General features: G+C 37.5%; 1 pseudogene; it reads right to left on the reverse strand.

The window, feature by feature from the left end:
- Positions 1-4,365: 4,365 nt before the first annotated feature.
- Positions 4,366-7,020, reverse strand: LOC149163863 (G-type lectin S-receptor-like serine/threonine-protein kinase At1g34300; annotated as a pseudogene).
- Between the last annotated feature and the right edge of the window lie 3,571 nt (positions 7,021-10,591).

Here is a 10,591-nt window from a genome sequence, read left to right on the forward strand (position 1 = left end):
TGAAATATCACATCTGGGAGGATCCCCCACATAGCGCAATCACAAGCCTGGAGAGGAATTCGAAGGAGGAAACTTTGCTTTGAGCGATCGCCGATTGCAGGATTGATGACGTCATTAGTGCCACGTGGCACCTCCTAAGGGTCGACACGTGTCACCCGGAAATTCCCCCATAGTACCCCTGAAAAAGTTGAATCAGTGTGCCACGTGTCCTCTATACTACCATGTCATGTTGACGTCGGCTGCCATGTGGATTCATCCAGACCAATGGTGCTCTGCCATGTGGCCCCTCTAAAGGAGAGAGAAAAGGGCCCATTCTCCCATGGTTTTCCTTTGATTTTCTTTGTTAATCATTTTTCATCCCTCCCGACACTTTATCACTAAAGGCCCAATCTTTGGTGATTTCGCGCTATCGGCGTAATTCTCCCCTGCAATTCCTTAAGAATGCTCCATTGGGCCCGTCGATCGCCGATTTGTCGATATCGCGGGACTGCAGGGGTGCGATGATGCGGGACTGCAGGATTGTGATGATGTAGGACTGTGGGATGTGGGATTGCAGGAAGTCCGATATGCGGGACGACGAGATTGTGATATTGCGAGACTGCGATGATGTGGGACTGTGGGATTGCGATATGTGGGACTGCGATATCGCGGGACTATGGGATTGTGATATGGGGACTGCGATATTACGGGACTACGAGATGTGGGATAAGACAATGGACTGTGCTCAAGGCCTGGATGATTTGCGATTGCAATAAGCCTAACCCTTGGTCTTTTCTCTTTGTTTTTTGGATTTCAAAGGACAACTTCAATCTGCCCTAATTTATGATCAACGAGTCCATTTTTGGACTTCCACCTACCGTTGGAAAGCTTGTTCCGAGCACTATCCAATGGAGAGGGCCCAATTAAGCTTTGAGAGCTTCTGTGTCTTGGGAAATGGCTTCAAACTTCACTGCCTTCTTTGCACTCTTTTCATAGCTGAAAACACATTTAGCAATGAGTGACAACTGAGACTTTTAACGAACAATCCAAAAATTATTGTTATTCGACTTAGTATTGGAAATTTTTATTGAGAACAACAAGCACTCAAAACTCCAACATGTATTCTAACTTCCAAGGATATGTTAAAAAAAAACTTTATACCACTGAATTTCTCCAATCTTCTTTGATTATGACTGAAAGATATAAAACTTACAAAGAGTCAATAGTTTGAGTGTCCTTATGTTGCATTCAACTATCCTCACAGCCTTCATGCTCTGCCTTTCGTTTACGCCATAGACTTAAAATACATGGAGTTTAGAAACAACTCAACCCGAGCTCTGATAATGTTCAAATTAACCTTTGAAGTCTCATATTCAATTTATTTGATAGAGAATTTATTTTATTTGATAGAGAAAATTAACCAGGCTCTCATTCAACAGAGCATCTCACCTGCTCTTATACCACTATAGAACACTACACGAGATTGGAAACCAAATCAAATGTATATTAATCATTCTCAATCAATGATGTACAATGTGTACATATTAATACATATAGGAAACATTTGAATTAGTTTATGGGAGTTCTTGGACTCCAATAGCTAGGCAAACTGACCCAAGGTTAATCCTGAGGATTAGCTATCTAACATGCCATACTTTCAAAGAGTAAATGCAAACTGACCATTAACCCAAAAGGGGAAAAAATGTTGAAGGGCATAAAGTGACATTTTCATATAGGAATTCGTTAGAGAACATTTTCTACATTTTCCCAATGCTTTTCTGCACTAATTCTGCCAACAAAATGTTTCTGTGTGTGGAAACGAGCACTGATGGGGATTGTGTCGAAGCTGACTTGTTTCTAAATACATTTGAAAACTACTAACTTGATCTCACACTTGAGTTTATCTCCCATAAATATTTCGAGATTAAAAAAAAAGAGATTTAAAACATTCTAAGTTGGCATCAGGGTTTAAATTTGAAATCATCATTATTCTTTGACCACTCTCTAACTTTAGCCTTGTTATAGTAAGGCATAGAATTATTTCTGATACAAATGAAGATTAAAATAAAAAATTATTTGTCAAATTTGAAATAAAAATGATCAAATTAATAATTTTTTCTTTATAATTTTTTTTTATATATATCATAACAATTAAAAAAAATGGATATTAACAAATTTTCTCCATATCATGTTAGCTCAAAAGAAAATGTTATCATTTTTATACAATAGAATCATATTGCTATGGAGCTCATTCATCCATATATTACCAAACCACACCTTAGCACTGGGCATGGAAGATCAAAAGTTTTAGTTGTAGTGAATCGTTTTGCTACTCACAGAAATAATTTCAAGTGGAATCGCCTTCAATTTAAATTAACTCCCCATCTTCTTGATCCTTGGATTTACAAATGGTATCTACCAAACCTCTATGACTCCACTTGTAGATCTTCTCACTTCGCTTGCATTTAATACTTTCTCTACTTGTTTGCATTTATGAATATCCCTTACATGTGTTCTTTATGCCTACTTATTATGAAGACATGACCATAGGCACTAGAGATCAAAATTGATTCAATGCATGTATGATTCCTTATTATCATAAATTGAATGCTAAATAAGTAGTATTCATTCATTTTTGTTGATGGAAAATAATTTTATTTTTATGTTCTTTTGTAAACGGTGTCCCATCATAGTGCACAAACATGTGCACTAATCATTAGGCCACATGGGCACTACTCATTATATCTATAATTCTTATGGCAAAATACTCTTGTAAGTTATATTTTTTTTTTATCAAAAATTGTGTTCTTTGCAGTTTTAAATAGTCTTCGTTTTTTTTCTTCCTTTTTTTAATTGGAGATTACAATGATATCCATAAAATAATACTATATTTTGATTGCTTAAAAAAGAAACTCATTATAATTGTTTGAATTCCTGGGCCAGTGACACGTAAGAAAGGGAAATAGTCTCATTATATAACAATCATCCATGAGATTAAAGAGTAAATGGTTCTAGTTGATTTCCTCCATATGGTTCTTATATAGATTATAAGTAAATGCTCCAATTGAATTCATTCCATAAGAATTATATACTTAGTGTAAATAAATGTTCCTATTAAATTTCCTTGATATGTTTTCTATATAGATCGTTATACCAGTGAACTAGTGTCATCTTTGTGTACTTGTACAAGTGTACATGGGGTGAAGGGTTATGAACAAGATTCTTCATTTGAAATCTATACAACTTGACACAGTGAAAGGTGTTAAGTGTGAAACATACATAAATTTTACAATTAATTTTCATTTTCATATGAAAAATTAATTTATTTTAACTTGTCAATATTAAAAAGCTAAAATAAAAATAACCTTTCAAATTGAGAAATAACTCTCCCATCACAATTTTGTCCATAATTATGATGATTGTCTCTAACCTTTACATATACGAAAAAAGAGATTTCAAGCATTAAGTTTAAGTTCTAACATTGGGAGAAAATGCTTTTCCATATAATACTTACTCAAAAGACCCCTAAAAGTGGATTTATGTTGCTTTTGGCAATGATTTTGTCTAATAATTGTTATTATTATCCACGGGGATGGAATTTGACGAGCAATTTGCTCATCATGGGGTGATTTGCCTGTGAAATACAGTTCAAAATTTTGTAAAGCTCCCAAAATCTTCACTTGATATTAAGAAAAAGGCCAGAAAAGTGTGAAAACCATCAAATTTAACAGTTGACTCTATTTTGAAAATTGGCTCTATTTTGAAATTCCAGCTTTGATTATCCAGCTTGTTTCTGCTTTTGAAAAATACCAATGAAAATGAGCACGGGCATTTGCCAAAAACGACTATGAATCAAGATGGATCAAAGAGTGCGGATAATATTTTTGTATTTCATTATGTTTTAGAAAATTTACTAAAGATCCATCTTCCGGACACTGTCAATATTTTTATATAATTAAACTTTTTGAAATATTTACTTTTCAAAAATATTCTAGTAAAATATTTGTATGGAAAACTGTGTGGGAGAATTCAACACAGTGACTAAAGAAGTCATTTACAGAGAAAGATGTATCAGTGTTCAAATATGGGAAATAAAATAATAAGCATTTTCCTAGAATTTATAGTAATAAGAGTATCTTGATAGAATCAGAATCTCAGACTTCAGCTATCTAACGGAGATAACGCATGTTAATGGTTAATGCCAAAAAGCAAAAATATAATCTGTCATTCCTAGATTTCCTTCTACTGGTAAAAATCTTACTTTTGAAATTAAAAAGTTACAACCCTGAGCTTGAATAATCTATTCCAAAATTAAAATGCAGTTGACAAATCAAAGTGGCCTCTTTAGCATTACAATATTCAGTTTGTCTTTTTGTATACACACGCCCTCTCAGAGGCTATGAACGCTAGCAAGGCAAGTGTGTATTTAATATAGATGTCCTCTATATGTTGCCTTTGAAACCTGCAATGGCACAATAAAACATACAAACTAATTCCTTTGTCTGAATTTTACACAAGAAACCAAGTAATGGTGATCCTTCCATTGAGCAGGAAAGTAAAATGAACTTATCTTGTAATAAGTTTCATACTTGAATGGCCATGAGCAGATAGCTACCTTCTGCTGGAGAGTTTCTCTTCCATATTTTTTAAAGATTTGAAGACAGAGTGGCATTCACAGAGGACATTGAAGAAACAGGATGACTGGATGTTGCAAACACTGAGAGTGCTAGTTCGCTAGTACTACCACTGGTACTGCTTTCAAAGCTTTCCAAAGATTTAGGAGCAAGTGGTTTTTCAATAGGCAATATCCCCTCCAGCATCTGGACAATTTTCCCCATAGTTGGCCGCTCTGAGGGCTGCTCTTGAATGCACCAAAAACTAACTCGAAGTGCTCTTTTCACCTGATCAATATTAATATTTCCACCCAGTTTCTCGGCTGAAATATTTAGAATGTTTCCCCTTTCAAATTCCTCATATGCCCATATTGAGAATTTCTTTCTCCTTGAGGCCATAGTATTAAAATTCCTTGTACCACCTATGATCTCCAGCAAAACCATGCCATAACTATAAACATCAGACTTGGTTGTGATGGGCAAATTGGCAAGCCATTCCGGAGCCAGGTATCCTCTGGTTCCTTCAACACAAGTCAATGAGCACTTTTGATGATCTCTGATGGTGTTGAGCTTGGAAAGCCCAAAGGCGGAGACCTTTGCACTGAAATTATCATCTAGGAGTATGTTCTCGGGTTTAATATCAAATGCAATCTCTGCACTCTTCGTGCAAGTAAGTAACGCCCCTTGCAGTCCCAAGGACTATTCTAAAGCGCTTATCCCAATCTAGCATCCTGGATTGCTCTGGAGAAGAAAAAAGGAATGTGTCCAAAGAAGAATTTTTCATGAACTCATTAACCACCAATCTATGGCAGCCTTCTGAGCAAAATCCAATTAACCTAACCAAGTTCAAGTGATGAGTACTGCTGATGGTTGCCACCTCCATGTGAAATTGCCTCTCACCTTGTTCGATCCCTTCCTACTGCTTGACAGCAACTATGGTATTGTTGGACAATTCTCCCTTGTACACTGTTCCAAACCCACCCGAACCCAAATTTTGCGTAAAATTCCTTGTAAAGTGCTAGAGTTCCTTGTAGGAAAACTGAACTGGAGCCCCCGAGGCATAATCCGGGAGTGTGTATTGGGCTGGTACCTGTCCAAATCTAAACCTAGGATTATTTCTACAGAGAATCCACCAAATGGACGTCTGGATAGTAATCAAGGCAATAATAGGTACTAAAACTGCTGCTGCTATTGCAATGGCAGATACCTCGGATGAATTCACAGTCCTAATTGCAGGAGGTGGTGGTGCTGGAGGATGACCTTCGCCACATACCTTTACATAAGAAGTGCTTGAAAGAGCTGTTGATTGATAGGCACATGTGAAATTCTCTGCCTTTATTGGGCAAATGCTCGAACCATCGGCCATGACTGTAGATGCAACACACAATGGATTCCTGAGGCAGTAGTTCTGCTCACAATTGTTGATGCCCAAGTACTGAGGCAGTAGTTCTGCTCACAATTGTTGATGCCCAAGTAGTGTATGTCTGACTTTGAGTCTGGTTTTGGAGGATAAGAGAAGAATTGAGTATGGTTCAATACAACGATGCTCTGGTTAGTACACCTTGTAAGGTCCTGCAGTCTTCTACACCCTTGGGTGGGATCTTTGGGGTCTATGGGAACAAAATCTGCAGATGGGTATATGCAATAAGGGCTTGTGTCATTGTATACACACACCCCAATGTTCCCACACCATCCATAGACTTGACACTGGTCTTCTATTGCACTCCATCCCAGTTGCCATGTTCGATATCTTTTAACCCACCCATAGGTCCTCAAATTTCCATCTGATTCGAGCCTGATCCTTCGCAGCGTGATAGAGGGCTCCGTGTAATGGCTTCTGTATGCAGTCCAAAGCTGATCACGAGAAGAGTTGCAGAGTGTAAAAATTCCTTGATTATCGAGATATGCCCTGGAGCCATTTAGGGCACCCTGATTCCAGTATGTAATGTTGTTCCTCCATTTCAATGTGAAGTTTCCCCCAGGCTCCAGAGTGAATGAATAAGGATATATGTGGAGGTTTTGTCCCACACTGAAATTCTGATAAACCAAGAGGGTATCAAATGGATTGACAAAACTCTCCCAAACACTGCTGGAACTGCTATTCTTCACTACAAAATTGCCATTGCCCTGCATGGCAGCAGAGATTATGCTTCGGTTGGCAGTATTAGTCTGCCACACCACGGTGTTCGTTCCATTGAGCAACACAAGGTTGCCATCAATCTGGAAATCAAAGGAAGCTCTGTCACCCACTCTGATGCCACCATTCTCACCTGCATTCCACACCAGAGTTCCGTCTTTAGTGTCAGCAATTGAAATTGCCAGAACATACAGTCCATCCTTTCCATCTGGGTGAAAGCCAAAGCGAAAGATGCCACTCTGGGATTTCCAAAACTGTTGTTTCTTGGAGGAGGAAGGCAAAGAAGGCCTAAGACGGGATCCGGGCTCTACCGTTCCATCAGCAACAACCATATACTGAATAACAATAATATATAGTATAGATATTGGAATTGACATAATTGTTGGACACTGCTTCTCTGATTACAAACAGTACAACAGCTAACAGGTAGCAGGTGATCAGTAAGCCACAGTGGAAAAGTGGGTGCCTGCTATTATGGAGTAAAGTTTTGGTAATTTAGAAGCTCTATAACCAGGTAACAGAGAGACAATAAGCCAGGGTAAGAACATGGGTGTTTAATACATGGAATTATTTATCCCCATTCAAAATTTCTACATTGGCATTTTGTTGTGATAATTGGAGAAACGAGGAAAGAAACAAAGATTTGGTTACACATAGACCAAGAAAGATTCTTAACTGACTTGAAAACTAAAACCAAACACACAAATAAAAAACACAGGATTTACGTGGTAAAACCTTGACAAGGTGTCAAGGAAACATCCACGAGGCAAGGGATTGGAATCTCTATTAATTCAACAATGATTTTCCACACTTGCATTTCTCGGGCATTCACTAGTTTTATACAAGCCTCCTCCGTTACATAACTACTGTTTCGGTAAATAGTAGTAACTAATACAATTATTACTCATATTTACATAATTCGTTGTCAAACTTCCAACAAACTCCACCTTGATAACAATTTTCCTAATCCCTTGCCCATGCCCATTCATCATCTTTTCTGCTAGCCAAGAGAAGCTAAACACCATCGCAGCTTCTCTACTGTAATTGGCTTTGTGAATATGTCTGCACAATTCTCTCGCCTATGGACCTTTTGAAGAGCTACTTTTCCGCCATCGATCACATGTCTCAGAAAATGATACCTTACATCAATGTGCTTGGTTCTACTATGATAAGCAGGATTTGTAGCCAAGTGAATAGCACTTTGACTGTCACAAAGTACATTCACTTTCTCCTGCATCCTTCCAATCTTATCAAGAAAACCCTTTAACCAGATTGCTTCTTTACTGGCATCTAAAGCAGCTATATATTCTGCTTCGATAGTGGACAATGCAGCTGTTTCTTGAAGCTTTGACATCCAACTAATTGCTCCACCTGCAAGAGTAAAGACATAACCTGTAGTAGATCTTTTTTTGTCCAAATCACTTGCATAATCAGCATCTACATATCTGCAGACTGATCCTTCACTACCACTAAAGATGATGCAATGGTCACTTGTGCCTCTTAGATATCGAAGCACCCATTTCACCACACGCCAATGTTTTTCACCTGGATTTGCCATGGACCTACTGACAACTCCAACTACATGTGAAATGTCAAGTCTTATAGATACCATCGCATACATTAAGTTGCCTACAACATTTGCATATAGTACATGAGACATATACTTCTTTTCTTCATCAGTTCTAGGACTCAAAACCGAAGAAAGCTTAAAATGGGAAGCTAGTGGAACATTAACATGTTTCACATTGTTCATAGAGAACTTTTCAAGTACTTTCTCCACATACTTCTGCTGTGATAACCAAAGCTTACCATTTTCCCTGTCTCTGTGTATCTCCATGCCCAAGATATGTTTTGCTGCTCCAAGATCCTTCATATCAAATGTTCTAGAGAGCCGAGCCTTTAACTTGTTGATCTCTTCCATGCTTTTGCTTGCAATAAGCATATCCTCAACATACAACGCTAAGATAATGAATATGCCATTGAAACTTTTGAAGTGTACACAATGATCATACTCACTTCTTATAAAGTTCTGGCTCACCATGAAGGAATCAAACTTCTCGTACCATTGTCTGGGAGACTGCCTCAGACCATACAATGATTTCCTGAGCTTGCAAACTAATCTTCTGTTGCGACTTTGTACAAAACCTTCTGGCTGTTCCATATATATCTCTTCATTCAAATCACCATGTAGAAACGTTGTTTTAACATCTAACTGTTCTAACTCAAGGTTAAGTAATGCAGTTAATGCCAACACAGTACGAATAGAAACAAGTTTTACCACTGGAGAAAAAATCTCATGAAAGTCTATACCTTCAACTTGAGAATACCCTTTTGCTACCAGTCTCGCCTTATACCTTTCGATACTTCCATCAACTTTCCGTTTCAGTTTGAAGACCCACTTGCATACAACAACACTTCCCTTCAAGAAGCTCTACAAGATCCCAGGTATTGTTCTTGGCTAAGGAATCCATTTCTTCTTCCATAGTCGTTTTCCATTTTTCGCTATCTGTATCATCTACTGCTTCCTGATAATAGGAAGGTTCCCCATCTTTAGTAATCAAAGCAAAAGATGAAGCAAAATCTTCATACCTTTTGGGAGTTTTTCTTTCCCTTGTAGACCTTCTTAGAGCGACTGGTTGCTGAACTAGTTCTGGTTCAGAAGCTTCAACGACTGCCTTTGTGTCTTCAACACCTTTTTCTCCAGAAGTCTCTCCTTCCTTTTGACTGTCATCGAAAGGTTTAGCCTCCAGCTGAACTCGTTGATTTGGCGATACCCGTTCCTGTTCAATTATTTCAACATTTGATTTTAAAAGAGAAGATTCATCAAATGTTACATCTCTACTAATGACTATCTTCCGCAATGTAGGATCCCACGACTTGTATCCTTTCACTGCATAGTCATACCCAAGAAATACATAACATTTCGATTTTGGATCTAATTTTGAACACTGATTTTTAGGAATAAGAGAATAAGCATCACAACCAAATATCCTCAAATGTGAATAATCACAAGATTGACTTGTCCAAACTTCTTCAGGAATTTTACAATTAATTGCTATTGAAGGTGATCTATTAACTAAATAACAAGCAGTGGATATTGTTTCTGCCCACAACTCCTTTTGCAAGTTAGCATTGCTGATCATGCTTCTAGCTCTTTCCATAGGAGTCTGATTCATACGCTCAGCAACACCATTTTACCGAGGAGTATAAACAGCAGTTTTGTGTCTAATAATTCCCTCATTTATAGTATTGTTCAAATTCAATTGAAGTGAACTCACCACCATTGTCAGTTTTTAAACATTTAATAGATTTGCCTGTTCTTTTCTCTATCATTGCTTTAAATTGTTTAAAGATATTGAATACATCAACTTTCCTTTTTAGCATAAAGACCCAAACTTTACGGGAGAAATCATCAATAAATGTTAAAAAATATAGAGCACCTCCATATGATACTACAACAGGGGATGGTCCCCACAAATTAGAATGAATATAGTCTAAAATATCTTTACTATTATGATTTCCAGTTTTAAATCTTTGTTTACACTATTTTCCATACACACAATGTTTAACTTCAAAGATTTCAGATCGAGAAGAGATTTACGTTTCATCAGTATCTGAAGACCTTTCTCGCTCATGTGACCCAATCGCTGATGCCATAGACGAGTATCTGCTTCTTCCTTTTCTGATGCAACCGTTGCTTCACTGACTCGAGTACTTCCTTTTAACCTGTAAAGATTTCCGACCTTTTCTGCTTTCATAACCACTAGGGCTCCTTTAAAGACTTTCAAGACGCCATCCTGACCTGTAAACTTATAACCATCTGAATCCAACACTCCCAAAGAAATCAATTTTTTCTTCAAAT

The sequence above is a fragment of the Pinus tabuliformis genome, chromosome 5_1 (assembly GCF_031772625.1).
Source record: "Pinus tabuliformis cultivar Carrire ecotype Pingquan chromosome 5_1, CPIR1, whole genome shotgun sequence".
NCBI classification, from domain to species: domain Eukaryota; kingdom Viridiplantae; phylum Streptophyta; class Pinopsida; order Pinales; family Pinaceae; genus Pinus; species Pinus tabuliformis.